Here is a 15,175-nt window from a genome sequence, read left to right on the forward strand (position 1 = left end):
GCTCCTCACCGCCTTTCCGGCTCGGGGTCTGCTCCATCCTCCGGCTCACCGGGCAGCCCGGCCCCCCGCCCGCCCCGTCCCGCCGCGGAGCATCCCGCTGGCGGGACCTCCCCTTCCCTCCCTCCCTCCCTCCCTCCCCGCGGCCTCGAGCCGCGCCGGTGATGGGGAGAGCGTCACCGTCTCCTAGCAACGCTCCTAGCAACGCTCCTAGCAACCGGGCAACATCTGCTCCCGCTGGACCAATCCGCGCCGGGAACATGTGGGAACCCACCTCCGCGGGCTGCGGCCGGGAGGTGATACGCTCCTCAGTGGCTGCAGGGACCCGCAGGAGCTGCCGCCACCACCTCCATCGCCACCACCTCCTCAGGAGCAGCAGGCGGCTCCGGGCAGCGAGGGAAGGACGGGGAGCAGCCCTCCCTCTGGAGCCGGGGCTCGCCGGGTGAGTGCCGTTGAGCTGGCGGTGGCCGGGGACAGCGAGCTGTGGGGTCGCCTGTGGCAGGGAGCCGGCGTGGGGCTTCTGGCTGGCATCCTTGCTGGTGGCATCTGCCCAAGGGGCTTTAGCAGGTGGTTGTTGGCGCGGAGTAAGTTTTGTATTTGTTTGTGAGCTCTCGGCTTCGCTGCATCGTGGAAGAGGGCAAAGAGCTGAGAGGGAGGCATCCACTCATCCTGCAGCGCTACGGGCTGTGGGCAGAGGTGCCTGCCGCTCTGCCGGACTCTAGCATGCTCTATGAAAGGTCATTTTAACCAGAGTCGTCTTTTAACAGTCAAAGCTGAAGTCCGAAAAGTAACCATAGCTACTCTTTCATTGCCCGTTAGCGAAGTATCATCCTCTGGGATGAGACAACTATCTAAATATAGATGTCTTATAGCTGCGAGACATGAATACACACACATACAGGCTCTCTGTTTCTTTCTCTCTTGCAGGGGTTAGACCTGTTTGTTTTCATTCATATACATAAAAAGTGCGAGTTCTGCGGGTCTCTGCAAACACAGGCAAAAGTGCAGAGTTTGGGTATGCACATGCATATCTGTGATCGTTTTTCCCCTGGAGTGGGAAATATTCTTACTACAGGGTGCTAAATGCTCCCTCCAGAAGGCAAGGCATCAGCTGGGTATTGCTGCATCTACCTGCAGCCTAGAAACCGTACCATATGTAAGGCAAACGCTGAAACATGCACGCTGCAATAATTATGTTAAATAAAAATGGTAATCTGACTTTCCCCAGACCTGTATTACTCTGCAGGCAGTGTGGGTGTGTATGTGCGCGTGCGATAGGAAATTAATGCTACTACTCAAAATAATGGTGTGGTTTTAATAGTACTCCTTTAGCTTTCCTCCGAGGCTGACAAGAATTAACGGAGAAAATAATGTGCCATCTTAAAAGGTGGTGTTCAGGGCAGTAATCATGTTCTAGCTCAGGAAACTTCCGGATATTGAGAGGAGCAAGCTGTATTTTTGCAACATTTGCTCCGAGAAGATTACAGCTGTACCACTGAGAGACTGAAAGGATTTTTCTTAATGTTTTACTTTCCTGATGTTTGAAAGGGAGTCCAAGGAGCAAGGTCAAAGTTAGGGAATTGGATGTGACATCAGAACTCTTGTTTTTCGTGTTATTGCACCCTGTGGGGCTGCTGAAAGAGCACTCTCCTGCAGTCCAGCTACTTGCTGCGTGTGTCCTGACTTTGTCACCTGAGCCATGTGTGGTTCTCCTTGATCCAGCATGGCAGGTAACCGTTCAGCAGTGCTGTGCTGCCAGAAATGCTCGCTGAGCCCATGCGGGGAGGAAATCTTACCAGAACTGCTGAGATTATCCCAGGAAGACCCTTGGCAGATTGACTCCACATCCTCAGGTCACTAACAAGTTCGCAGACTTCAGCTGGTTGGGCTTGTCTTCAGAGCGAGGGGAATTACTTAGATTAGTGTTGAAAGGGGGTGAAGCTGGAAATACGATTTTATTCTGTTGATAAAAGTAGTGGGACTACAAGGAGTGAGACAGGAATAGTCACTCAGTCCTTAAGTCTCGTGTGTTTATGCGCTCATGAGAGCTATTCAGGTGCTTGTGCCTTGCACACACGTGTGCCCAGGGAGAATCCGCAATTAGGGAGATCTGCAAAGCAATTAGCAAACTAAAAGAAAGGCAGTTTTAAAGCGCAAAGCCAGCAGGTCCAGCCAGCAGACAACGGTACGGTTGTGGGTCTCACCTTTCTGCGGGTCAGTTAAAGGAGGCTCGCTCTGCCTGTGTGAGGAATAAGACCCGATACTCCGGAAAGACTGCAATCGATTGGCAGTCCGTGTGGAATCCTGGAGCTGGCATGTGTTTTCAATCCACATGTTCACCTGCCTGTGGTCTGGTAGCTTTGCGTTATCAACTGGGAATGCCATAGTGGGACCAGCTGCTTTCCCTGCCCCTGAAGAAGGGAAATGCAGCAGCATCGCAGGTGAGATCAGAGGAGGGTTTCAGCTGAGCGCTCCCTAATCGCGAGTGCTGCCAAGGTTAGAAATGGGAGAATTTATCACTGCAGTTTGACAGCAGTCACAAGGACGTGATGATATTTCCTGCCATGCCGAAGTCACATCTCCTGCTGGTAATAAGTGCCAATTTCTGTGTGCTCAGAAGCCTCAGGTTTTCTATTTGTGCATGCAAGAGCTGCTCAGACATGGTTTCCGTCTCAGCCAGCTTTAGCTTGCATATTGATTCTCTTCCCTTACACTGTGATAGGAAACCCTGCAGGGCACCGGCACATTTTACTCACCCCCTTCTGCGCTCAGTGTCGGCGGGTCTGGCTTGGCCAGCGAGCCTCCGTGCTCCCCCCTGCAGACATCTGCATCAACAAGCCGATACTACCTGCTCGTACAACCCCTTTCACTGCAGCACCGAGCAGGCAGGGATGAATTTTCTTCCCGAGGAAAGGTAGGAGGGGTGGAGGCACAGGCAGGTGTGGGAACGCTCCCAAGGTCTCACATGCGAGCTCTGGGGCAGAGCTGCTGTGCAGACCTGGGGCTTGCAGGTCCCTTTCCGTTGCCTGAGATGGAAAAGCACAAGCTTTGGGTTTTTTTTCCTGGATGTTCAATCATTTGTTAAACCCCATCTTGCCTCCTGGCTGGGCTAGCTTGCAGCCCTGGGGAAATCACCCGGCACTAATTTGTGCCGAAGAGGGGCTCCTGTCGCTGGGGTAATGCAGAAACTCAGGGGCCAGATAAAGAGAATTTCTTGCAATTTGCAGTTCAAGTGCAAAGTTGCCGTGTTATAAATGTATTTCCAATCCAATTTAGATAAGATAACCTTCTGTCCAAACATGCCTAATAACTCTGCGGGTACCATACCACAGAGTGCCGTAATTATTCCTGGAGAAATAAATAGGAACAGGCACATTTTGCTCTTTTGAAAGTACAATTAAAGCCCTCGTGAAGCTGCATTTGAGAGATCCAGGCTTGAGACAGAGGCATCTATTCCCTCACTGCCGCGTGTGGGATTTATGCTTCAAACTCCCATTAGCGTTAATGGCAGCTACAGCCGCCGTGCTCTGATGTGCCGTGCATTTAGAGCAGGCACGCACCGGCAGGGTGTAAACACTGGCCGGCGTGAGCAGACAGCCCCTGCCCAGTGGCTCCCGAGCCCTGGCAGCGCTGCTCGCTGTTGCAAATTTTACCGAGTCCTTGGTGAGTAGCAGAGGGCTCGCAGCTGAACACTGCCGGGATGCTGAATGCACTTTTCCGAGGTTCATCCAGGCTGGAAGGACAAAGCTCACACTCAGGACTCAGCGCTACGCTGGTTAGTCCCCGTGGGGAAATTTGGCCCTGTGCCTTGTGGTGTAGGGCTGAAAAAATGTAATGTGATTAAGATGTATCTGTCTCTGAGCTTGACTGAGGCGGAGGCAGTGACTCATACCACCTTGCTGTAACTGTCAAAACACTTGGCTCGCGAGAATAGCCTTCTACACAAAAAGCACTGATTCAATATGTTTATATTTAAACAAAACACTAAGGGTCTGATTCACTGCGGCATTACTACAGCCTTGTGTGCCTGTAACCCTGGCCAAGCAGCTTTTTGGCACGCACAGAGCCACTCTGCTCCGACTTTCAAGCTAAGTATTAGAGAAAGGCTTGGTCCTTGCAAGCCTCCTGCAAGGAGACTTGCCCCTCGTAGGCTTGAGTGTCGGCACCGGTGTCAAGGACGCACTGCAGGTCATGCTCTCGTTCCCCTGCACCTGCAGACAGATGTGTGGACATCACCAGCAGCAACAAAAGATGACAGTGACAACAAAGTGGGTGGTGGTGGGATGGCAGCTACACAGAACACGAGAGCAGACCTTTAGCTTCTGTGGAGCAGCCCTGAGATGGGACTCGCTTGCCTTCAGTTCACTTTTTCGTCCTGTTACTGCAGGTGTGCAGTTGAGCCTCCTGTGACGACTCGTGGGAGCTGCTGGGCTGGGGAAATGGGGGCAGATTTGGAATTGCTGGAATATGCTAACAGCCAGTGTGATGTTGAGCAGCTTGTGGCTGCTTCGCTCTTAGAGCGTAGACTTCCACTTACAAGTGAGAACACCTTTAAAACCAACCTTGCAGCCTGGCAGTGCTCTTGGTGTTCATTTTCTGGTTGTTTCCCTTCCTTGCTACTAAAGCAAGTTATGGAGGTTGTTATAACTGTGCCGCTTTGTCTGATCCTGTGAGGGCTTTAGGAATTTTAAATACAGCCAACAACCTTGCATCCAAGGGTATGCCCCGGGCTGGCGCTGAACAGCACCCCAGAAAAGGGGTGCCAGTTGGATGCTTGACGAACCCACTGCTAGGATGGTTGTATGTGTTCCTCTCCGAAATACAATTCTTTCCGTCTGCTTCTGCCAGCCAGCGTCAGAGCCTGGCCCACAGCATGTGCTAAAATGCAGCCCATCCTTCCTCTCTGCCTCCTGCTCTCCCTCACTCTCTCTCAGGCCCAGGGTGCCAGCACTCCCACGGCTCCTTGCCTTGCCCTCGGCTCCCTGATGTTTGCTGGTGCCTCCAGGACCACTCGTGCTCAAGGGATGCCGAATGTCCCACTGTCACCCTCTGTCTCCAGGGCAGGGAGAAGGAGTGCTGTGGCCAGCAGCAGCAAAGGAGGGTTTTGCACGGAGCCAGCGGAGCTGCAGGACTGAGCGGCGATGCTCTGCATGCTGGGGTTGTCTGTTCTTCCCCGGCACTTGGGCTAATTTTCTGCTTACGCTGCACACAGGCAGTGCTAGGTTTGTGCTACCAGCCTTTTCACTGAAAACCCCTAGGGAGCGAGTTTTAGCATTCAAGAGGCTTGGCTTGAAGGGAAAGGATGGGCCCATGGTTGGCTCTTCAACCTGTATGCTGGGTTTGGCTCCTTTCCCATCCCTGACAGCCTGGGTGGCTGTGGGAATGTCACTTTGTCTTTCCGTACCTTTCTCTTCCTCAGAGTAGTGTGAGGAAAACTGTAATGTTCTCCCACCCCACGGCACTGGGAGGATAAATGCGCTTGCACTCAGATAACACAGCAGAGGTGTTTTAATCTAGGAGAACCGGGGGGTTAGCCTAGGAGAACCTAATATCAGAGTAATTGAATGTCCAGGATATCCAGGCTCTGGTGTAATTCAAATACTAAGATAAAACCTGCTAACAGAGGAGGCTGCTGCATATGAATTTAAACCAGTGTTTACAGCTATTCAGTGCTAATAGAGCTGTGAAGAGCGCAGCCGTACCCTTGCCCTCGAGAGACGAGGTTGGTACAGGGAGCATCTCTGGTGTGTGCAGCCATCCAGGTTGACTTAATTGTAGCGTTGCCCCACTGCAAGAGCAATGGTCCCTCTCTGAGCCCTCCTGGGGAAATGCTGCTGTTGCGTGTGATCCATGTCGGGCTGGGTCCCAGAGCAGCGCTGGCCATCTTGGCTCCAAACGAGGCATTAATCTACCAGTCAACAGTTTTCTGCCCAGATTTGTAACATCTTTTGTGGGAAGTCTCCATCCTCACAGACTCGAAACTCAGGCAGAAAACACAAGAAGACTCTCGTATGCCCAGATTTTCTCTTCAGCCCCTTCCTGTTTTGTTTTTTTTTTTGATGTAGGAAGGAAGGTAGAGCACATTACTCCTTCCTGCCAGTGAAGGAGAGATGCCACCAGCCCCTGCCACAGTTGCGTGGGTATCTTTTCACTCCCACCTGCAACTAAGACTCAAGGAGGCCCCCATGCCCTGTGGCAGGATCCTTCCAGTGACATAAGGTCTGTGTTTTCACCTATGCAATACTTTTTCACTTTTCTACTGTGGCAGAGAAGCAGTCCAGAACCAAGTCCTTTATTTCCCCAGTAAAAAAAAAAGTTTCAAATGTCCCCATAAGGAGATCTCAATTTGGGGAAGACAATGTATCCCGTAGGACTTGACTTAAGAGTTATTCTGAAAAGTGACTCTGGATGCTTTCTTTCCCTGGACTGCCTTTAAAAGTCAGCATCATAAGTTTTAAAAAAAATAGTTAATCTAAAAGCAAACAACTGAAATTTCTTTCAAAAGAGAGGGTTTGGGAAGTGATGATGCCACCTGCAAATGCACATGCCTCTTTGTATTGTCTAGTGAATAGGAAAACAAAACGCAGTCCAGGCTCTCATGGGGACCCCGTGTTCACCAGCCTGAATACCACCAAAATTACAGATCTCATTAAGATGCTGAATTAGCACCATGTCACCTTTCCATAGAGATGAGCAAACTCAGAGCAGCCAGCCGGGCCCAGCCGTGGGTGTGCAGAGAGCCCTGCAGGGCTCTGCTCCGAGGGAGCAGACCTCCACTGGGCTCTTGTCACAGGACAAAAGCCCAATAGTCCCTTCTCTTAGCCCAAAGGCTGAGCGTCTGTCCTGTGTGCCGTGAAAACATGAAGCAACCCAGAGATAAAACCAGCTCCATCACCCTCCCACCCAGCTGGGGCTCTCCTGCTTCCCTGGGTCGACACTACCATCTAGTGAATACGCTCTGTATTGGGTTTCCAGGGAAGCCGCGGAGCTCTGCGCGTGGTGTGTAGAAATTATAACCCATCCCCTGTCCCATGTGCAGCTCAGTGTGGTGCAGGGACCCCTGTTCTGCAGACGGGTGGCCCCATCCTGGTCCCTCCTGCAGCACATGGAGACCTTTCCGGCTTGGGCATCTCTCTGGCCTTGCTCTGCGAGGCTGTGGTTGGCCGGGGGCACCCTGCTTGGTTTGTAGGACCTGGAAACCCTGCCGGACAGTGGCAGCATGTGTCCAGCGCTGTGGTTGTCAATCCAGAGCAGGGCCTCCTGTGCCATCAGGGCAGTGCCTTGGAAATGCCTTCATATTTGCCAACCTCCCAGATTTTTCTCCCGTGGGGTGAGGGCTGCAGAGAGTGAGTTGAGGCTGAATGTTGTCCTGGCTGCGTCCCACCTCTGCGCCCCACCTTCCCCTACGCACCCCAGACCGCGACGTTACAGCCAGCGTGGCAGCAAGCGTTACCGAGCCTCTTTTTCTTCTTGTTTTGTGCAGAGCTGATCTGATCGGGGCCTACCAAAGACATTAACGACGTCGAAAGTAGCCTACTTTAAGAGAAAATATGCAGAAGAAGAACATTTACATCAAGATTACCATGAGTATTGTCCAAAAGTGAGTAGTGCTCTCATTCCAGACCCCATCCTCCCCCGGTTTCGTTCCTCGATGCTAAAGACCCATTTGCTTCCTCTTTACTCCCCAGCACCTGATACTACCTGAGGACCGGACTTGTATTCTAAAACTTTCTCTCCAGAAACTCCGATTCCTGGACGACCCAGAAGCCTATCTCCGTAGGTCTGTATTAATTAACAATCTGTTGAGGAAGATTCACCTAGAGACAGAGAGGGAGAGCTATGAATACTTTAAGGAAGCTCCCTGCTATAGGACTGCTTACTCTGACGCACGAAAACGGCTGAAGTTTATGGTACAGGAGTGCTGTTCCCAGTCACTCTATTATGAAGAGCTGCATTCGTATCGCATCGTGCCTTACTCTGCAGAGAACGCCGTTTACGGAATGGGCTACACGAGCAGCCACTTGGAGCAAAATTCTCAATTGCTTATTTATAAAATGAATTAAAGTAACTGTTAGACCCACTGATGTTTGTTTCTGAATGCTTGAACTGCTTATTGAGATGTTAAGATGAGGCACTAATTGCAGATACACTTGTGCTCGAAGGCGGATGCGTTCAGAGCTGAGTGGAAGGTACTTTGAATAATGCTCTGCAGTCCCCGCTGTTAACCCCCTGATTATGAAGTACCTTGACGCGCAGACAGAGCTGGTGCAATACGGAGGTCCTTATGCGCAGAGACTGTGTGCAATGTGTTTTGTAGAAACAAAGCTGCATTTAAGTTATCTGTGTGTAGATACAGACGTTCAAAATCACTTTGCAGTTAAATTATGCCATCCCTGGTGGAAGGGGAGCCCCTAAAGCAGCGGAGTAGTCTAACAGTGAGGAGTAAAATGCAAGTTATTTACTGTAAAAGTACAGATAGAAAGTTTATTTGACAAATGCTTTGATCATGAAGAAGTCAGTGCCAAAGGAAACAGCCTTTTGCTTAGGATTTTCAGAGTCTTAACTCGCTTGCTACTTACGAGACACTCCATACTGAGATTTGCAAGGGTTTGGTGTTGGTTTTTTTTTTAAATTAAAATAATTGCATTCACCTTTTACTTATATTATCTCTTAGCCAGTATCTACTTTGCTATTTTAATACAAACCAGAATGACTCACGGGAAAGATTGTTTCTTCAGTCAGTGTTTCCTTGACTTCATTTGATTCGTTCCCTGGCTGTTGCCCTGATACTTCTTTGCATGCTAATTTGCTGTTTGGCCAGAGGTTCACATTGGTGCTAGGGAATAGACAGTAATTTCTTTCTATGTGGAATATTAAAGGCAGAAAAACAATGATAACTCTCATAGATAGAGAATGAATGTATCTGACAAAGGTTAGTAAAACCTCAGAGGTTCTCCTGATGAAACTGCTCAGCATTAGTAATAGTGTTTCAGCTTAGGTGAAATGTCTAATTTCAATCTGGGAATTAACCTTAGAATATGTAAATAGATATTTCGCAAGCTATGGCATGAGAGATGTTCAGCAAGAGAGATCAGAGAGAGGACTGCAAGTGGAAAGTTTTATAGCTGCAAAAGCTACGTCATGAAAATACCAAAGAGTAATATAAGGGAAAAGATGATGCTCCAGCAATGGGGTCAGAAGCAAAGATTGCACTATAACCTGGGGAAATGTGATTAACGAGCCTGCAAACTGCCCGATACTGGTACACCTGCAGTTCAGCTGCAGGTGACTCACATCCCAGAATTGCTGAACAAACATGCGAGGTGATCCAAAGCCTGTCAAAGTCCTACAGGTCTGCTGGCTTACAGTGAAGAAACCGGCTTTGCCTTGCTGGCTGTCACCACTTTAAAGCTTTAAAGCAAAGTAAATAATAGCGCACACTCAGCTGGGGGCAGATATGAATCTAAGAACCTAATTTTTTATTTTGAAAGGCTTTGCTCATGCAGATGTGGCTGATGCTATTTCTGAAGCATTATGCAGTACGAACAAATTCCGTTGCTTGCCAGGGATGTGCTTCATGTAGGATTCCTCCCGTAACCCTGCTTAGAGCATCCTAGTCATGCGTGTTGTGTATATCATTGCAGCTCAGGCACCTGTTAGTGCAGGAGAAAAGACGGAAAGGCAGGAGCAGGAGGTGTGAAGAACAAAGTTAACTCCAATATCAGTAGTTAGAAGCCGGTGCGGGTTTAGGAGACAGAAGGAAACAGTGAAATCCGGGTATTTTTTTAAATGAAAAGGAAAAAAAAAAAAGGCAACAGTCTAATTCAAAACAAGAATAACCTGCAAACTAGAGAACATAAACAGCACAGATATTGTGGGAAGGCTGGAAAAATAGGGCAGTGCTGTTTGGGAGGTGCTATTAGTCATGATGAATGTTCAGGTTTTTCTTATTTTGAGGCAAGGGTGTCTTTAAACCCTTGGTCAGTGTAATTCGGTGTCAGAGCTGCTTGGCTATGTGTGGTTATATTCCTGCTGCCCCTGGGCTTGCACCAGCCCGAAACCATGGGAACGATTCAGCTTGCATTTGGCATGGTTTGAGAAATTTTCAGCTGAAAGTGGCTGTGCCCATCTCCACAGGGGGTGGCTGAAAAAGGCCAGGCTAATTCTCAGGTGTGTGGAACGGCCCTCATACCGCCAGTAAAAGCTGGTAGCAAAACCCGTGGGCTGATGATATGATGGCTGTTGTGAGAGGTGCCATTATCCCCCAAAGAGCTCTCTGGCCTCTGCTGGCACCTCCCGCGCCTCATGCGGGCTGAGGGGCTGGGCTAGGGACATTAGAAGACTGCTAGGTGGTAAAGGAAAATTACTTCTGTCTTCTGATTTTTCAAACTATGTAATTTTCCGCTCTGGAGTGATCTGATTTATGCTTTTTTTTTTTTCTTCCTGTCCATTTTCGCCTGAATTCATCGTGATTTAGCAGCCACATGAAATGCTAAAATGCTTTTTTTTCTCTCACTGACCTACTTCGTTATATTCAGAGGATGGTTCCGGCCTGAAAAAACAAAACTTTTAATGTAAAATTAATAATGTTTCAGTGGAATAAAAAAAGCTCAGTAGGATTAAAGCCTTTAACCTCACCTGAAAAAACCCATTGCCCCCGTCGGATTCACCTTTGAAGAATAACTTCCTTGCCTGCTGGAAGGGGCAGATATTTTGTTGCCCGTTGAAAGCTTCTCTGATAAGGTGTTAAGAGTTGAACAGATATAACAGACAAAAATCTGGATCAGAGAACAAAACTCCTTGGGCTACCTATGAAAGAAGATAATATTGTACTCATGTTTTTCTCATGCATAGTTTTATTGAACAAAAAACATTGTCTGATTTTTTTTTATTTCTGCTTGCTCTATGAGCTGTTAAAATTGATGATTACTTTCTAGAAAACAAATTGTTTTGGTTTTTTTTTTTATGGTTGACTTTTTGATATGAAATTGAATCAAAAGTCCACAATTCTAAATATTTTAAGTCTGCTCAAGTTTTTACTGCCTTCCACTTTGCGCAGTGATTTGTGCTGTTGAAAAGTGGGTCTGAAATATTCTACTTTAGTGCTTAAAAAACATAGTTGATACGGTGATAAAGAAGTACAAGTGCAATAACATCGCAAGTTACTCCCAAAATATTTAATTTGTCACTTTTTGACTTATATACTGATTTTAACATTTAGTTACCAAGTTACTAGGTACCAGAATTTTAATACAGCTACATACAGTGATTTTTCTTTTTTGGGTTTGTAGCTACAATTCAGCTCTTCTGGCTTCTGATGTGTGAATCTGTCTGTAGGTGGTCAACTTTCAGTGATAGATATAGGTGTATATATATATTATTATGACTGCAGTAGGAACTCCCACATATGGGCTATGTTTGCACTGGATGTAAAGAAAGTCCTTCCTTCCCTTTGACTCAGTTGCCTTGGAGATAGTATGTTCATCATCAGAGAGAATATAGACGAGCTGGGTGACAAGGACAGACTTGGTAATGATTTTGAAAATGACTGGCTTAGGACAATTCGTTTTTGTCTCGGAATAGCAGCGCACTTGACTGTAATTAGTGTTTCAATGAGTCAAGTTTGCTTTGTGCTGCTTTTCCCTAACTGGCTGTAAATGCCGGGCCTGATCCTGGATGCAGAACAGGAGGTGGTGGCTCCCTGGGAGGCACGGCGTGGGGTCGCCTTCTGGAGCTGCGCGAGCTGTGGCTGGAGGCAAGGGGGGTACAGATGCCCCGAGGCAGCGTGGCTCTGCGGGGCAGCATCTCTGCCTGCATGACTTGGTGCAGACACCCCAAGATATTGGGGCCCTGATCCTGTAAACGCTTCAGTTATCATCTAAGTTTCTTTGCACAGATCCTCTTGCTGGAGTCAGAGATGCTCCTCGTGTACTTGACGCTCAGCATGTGTATGAGTGTGTGCAGGGCGGGGGCTGCTCTTCACCGCAGAAGTACTCCTCAATTGCCTAATTATTGGTGAAAGTGATTGTTGAGCTGCCGCTTGAGTTCTTGAATACGTTTATATTGCACTGTAAATTGAACTTTTGTTTTTTTTTCAATGAATGTGTTGAGTATATGGACTATCGTGCCTTAAAGTCCCATCCTCATACGAGCCTTTGTATATGTTCTGTAAATCTGCAAACCGTGTATAGCTGATAACTCTGTGCACTCTATACAGATCTGGTTGGGTACTTGACAGGGCCTTGGGAAACACGACCCTGACCTCAGTTTGCAATGAAAACAGGGGGGATAGGGCAATTCACTCTTCTCTTCTTTTTTAGATTGCTTTCCTCTTCGCTGTTCACGAAATTCTGTTTGTCTGGTTTCTGTTGTAAGTGGATTCTGGGTTACCTACGATGCCAGATGCCCCTCACAGGAATCCAGAAAGTTGTAAAAAAGTTGTCTCCAGCTTTTAAACGCCATCTGTACAGCATGCTCTCAGCAGGGAATCACAATTGCATATAATAACTGTGGCAGATGTTGTCAAGTATATCATCATATATTTGACATGATTAACAAAGCAGAAAAGGGAACACCTATTTCTATTGAAATGCATGAGCCTGCATTATGTTAACTACATGGTGATTATACACCACTTAATTGGAATAATACCTACTGGTTCTATAACAAAAAAAAATGGCTTTTTAATGTTTAAAATTACTTGGGACCTGATTAAAGGTTTTTATGAAATTGTTTTCTAAAGTGAATAGTAGAAAAATGTATATGTATTTTAAATATACATATGATGTGCATGTTATTAATAAAGATCTATTTCTATTGAACCAGATGGCCTCTCATTGAATATATGCTGCTTGGTTAACAACTAAAGTTACTGAAGAAAGGTTTCTAACACCATCAATACCCTGAAAAATTTTAAACCCGCAGATTCTTTGGAGGACCTGGATCCCTGGGATGAACTTGGGCTCGTCTGACACATCTGATGCACAGAACTGGAGCAACTCGTCTGGATGCCATGCAAACTCTGGCATTCACTTGTCTTACCTGGATCCCATCCCAACTTGCCTGTGGGTTTGCAAGACCCTTCTCCTTTTCTTTGTTTATTTACTTTATTTAAAAACGTGCAGAGAACCATTGTCCTAACGATGTTCTGCAGGGTACCTTCCAGATGCTGCAGAAGGGTGAAAGATAAAATAGGTAGTTACTGGAGTGGTTCAGGAAAATATGAATTTTTACCAAAAAAAAAAATGGTTATAAAGGAAATATCTCCCCTCCCTCATCCTCGGGGCTTTCCTTTTGTGATCGTTTTTCCTGAAGAAACTGAAACAACCCCCTGAAAACATTTTAGGGATATTGAAAAGGAGAACGATTTACCAAAGGATGAACTTTCGCCACTGCATAAAAGCCTCTTAAAGCAGCAAGAGGGAAACATCTTCCAGGACTGGGTACTTCTGTGCCCACCTCCAGCCAGGGCTTGGGTACCATCTGGAGGTCGGAGGCCCAGCTTTTTTAAGGACCCGAGCATTGCAATCAGCTGCTGTAGGCACAGCAGTAAATCAGCCACCTCGTCTGATGGTGCTGCATGAGGAGAGAGCAGCTGCATGTTGTCAACCTGAGGATAGCTCTGAAACCAGTGATCCTGATTCCCCTATATACTGTGTTTTAATGTGGTGTTAACAGGATTAAGCAGCCACCACCCAAATCCTGAGATGTGCTTCATTAGACACCACCCTTTCCCCATCTCTGAACCTCTCCTCTTTTAAGCCAAAAAGCAATACCTAGACCTTGGCATGGGTACATACATGACTTACAGGAACGGGCTGCTTAAAAGAGACAAGCTGCATGTCTGCAGGTTTGTCCTGTTTGCTCCCCATATTATGTGTGAACTGCCAAGGGCCTCTGGGGTGGTGTATCCCTGGCACAGAGAGATGAATTCAGATGGCCAAAACTCGTCCTAGGTCCTGGGTGGGAACTGCTCCCTCTGAGGATACACCACACTGGTAGGAGATACTGAGCCGTGGGCTTGGTCCAATCTTGGAGAAAACTGCTTTAGTGTGGAAATAAAAGGCAGCGTAAAAGCTTCTCACCTCCCAGTGCAGCCACACCATGTTGTCCAACCCATGCAAATACTTTCCCACCAGGGATATTTTCGAAGTTGTGGGAATCATCCTGTCACAAGGCAAATTCTGCTGCAGACTGAAAGCAAGGTCCTCTATGCCAATTCCTCTGATACTAAAGGAGGTGGTGAAAGCATCACGGCCAGACCACCATGGGCTTGCTTTGCTCTCATCTGTATTTTCTTTTTTTTTTTTCTTCATGGCCATTTGCAGCCAGTTTGAACTGAAGCAGCTGCTGGGCTGCCCTACCTTGGCACTGCCGGCCCAGACTCGTGGAGCAGCTGGCACAGGACCCAGGGAATCCAGCTGAAAGCTGTAATTCACCATTACATCCCACACTCCGTGCATTTCAGGGCTTAATTAATTCAGGCCCTAAGATAAGCAGTGCTGTGCGCCAAACTAGGAGATGCTTTGCGCTCCTGGCTGAAGTGTGCTGCAGAGCATTGCAACCTCCTGGCTTTTCTAGCACAGCGGGAGAGTCTACACTGCCTTGCTGCTTGCAGGCTGATGTGCCACTGATGGTAAATTATCCCTAGCTGGGCTGAATGGTGCCAAATTGTAGCTTTTACCAGTGGAAGGCGTCTTTCCCTGAAACAAACTGCTTAGAGGAAATTGTTGTCAATTTGCAGCAAGAAGGGTTGTGGGTAGCATCTGCTGTTGGGGAAGAGGAAGGATGGCTGGGAAGGTAAAGGTCTTTCTCCCTGTAAGGTGCCACAATCTCCTGTTCATAGTGGGGAGCCGATATTGCCCTCCCACGTTATCCTTTGAGGCTCAGGATTATGCAGACATTTAAGCGGTGCCGAGTCCATCCCATTACACCATCCCCCGTGGTGCCCTCCAATGCCCAGTGCTTGCAGCACGATCTGGGCATCTGGTGAGCCTGCGACCCCCGTTAGGGTGCCAGGGGGAGCCACGGGAGTTTTGCAGCGTACCCCCATATACAGGCCGGATCATCAGCCCCATACCCAGAGAGGATTCCCAAGGGCTGGCTGCACCGGGTCTCTGCCAAAGCTCTGCGGTGCAGGCAGGGTTTGCAGCTTGAGGTGGTGTCATCCAGGGAAACC

The 15,175-nt window shown here is 47.9% G+C and overlaps 1 long non-coding RNA gene across 1 annotated transcript; it reads left to right on the top strand.

Moving 5' to 3' along the window:
• Window positions 1–242: 242 nt before the first annotated feature.
• LOC141742154 (uncharacterized) lies at window positions 243–12,818 on the top strand. Its single transcript, XR_012586607.1, has 3 exons — window positions 243–439; window positions 7,481–7,597; window positions 7,686–12,818. It is a non-coding gene; the product is annotated as an uncharacterized LOC141742154 (long non-coding RNA).
• The last annotated feature ends 2,357 nt before the right edge of the window (window positions 12,819–15,175 follow it).

Source organism: Larus michahellis, chromosome 4 (assembly GCF_964199755.1).
Source record: "Larus michahellis chromosome 4, bLarMic1.1, whole genome shotgun sequence".
Classification (NCBI taxonomy): domain Eukaryota; kingdom Metazoa; phylum Chordata; class Aves; order Charadriiformes; family Laridae; genus Larus; species Larus michahellis.